Source organism: Carlito syrichta, unplaced genomic scaffold, assembly GCF_000164805.1.
Source record: "Carlito syrichta isolate Samal-C Ts95f unplaced genomic scaffold, Tarsius_syrichta-2.0.1 Scaffold314800, whole genome shotgun sequence".
In the NCBI taxonomy this organism is placed as follows: domain Eukaryota; kingdom Metazoa; phylum Chordata; class Mammalia; order Primates; family Tarsiidae; genus Carlito; species Carlito syrichta.
In genome coordinates this window covers 142,797-143,773 of record NW_007258896.1, presented here as the reverse complement: position 1 = coordinate 143,773, position 977 = coordinate 142,797, and positions in this window count along the sequence as shown.

Here is a 977-nt window from a genome sequence, read left to right as displayed (position 1 = left end):
AACAATGAAATACCTTGGCATCTTCCTAACCAGAGACGTGAAAAGACCTTTACAATGAAAACTACAAAACACGGCTCAAAGAAATCAAAGATGACACAAACAAGTGGGAAAATATCCCATGCTCATGGATTGGAAGAATCAACATTGTGAAGATGTCTATCTTACCTAAGGCAATCTACAAATTCAATGCAATACCCATCAAATTACCAGCAACATTCTTCTCTGACCTAGAAAGACCAACACAGGAATTCATATGGAAACACAAACGACCAAGAATAGCCAGAACAATCCTCAGCAAAAAAAACCAAAGCAGGTGGTATCACATTACCAGACTTCAAACTTTACTATAAAGCCACAATCCTCAAAACAGCTTGGTATTGGTATAGGAACAGGCATATAGATCAATAGAATAGAACTGATATTCCAGAAGCAAAATCTCAATTTCTCAACTAACTTATCTTCTACAAAGCCTCCACTACCTACCACTGGGGAGAGGAGAACCTATTCAGTAAATGGTGCTGGGAAAACTGACTGACCACATGCAGAACATTGAAACAGGACCCCTATCTATCCCCATACACAAAAATTAACTCCAAATAGATCAGAGACTTAAATGTAAAACTTCAAACCATAAGAACCTTAGAAAATGAAGGACATACCCTCATGGAAAATGGAACTGGCATCCATTTCCTGACAAAATCCGAAACCCACAGATCATAAGAGAGAAGATAGACAAGTGGGACCTTATTAACCTGACAAGCTTCTGTAAAGCCAAAGAAACCATCAAGAGAGCAGGGAGACAGCCTACAGACTGGGAAAAAGTATTTGCCAGCTCCAGGTCTGACAAAGGCTTAACATCTTGGATCTACAAGGGACTCAAATGTGCTGAAAAGAAAAAAACAAACAACCCCATTATAAAGTGGGCAAGAGATATGAACAGATACTTCACAAAGGAAGACTTCGAGCAGCCAACAGAC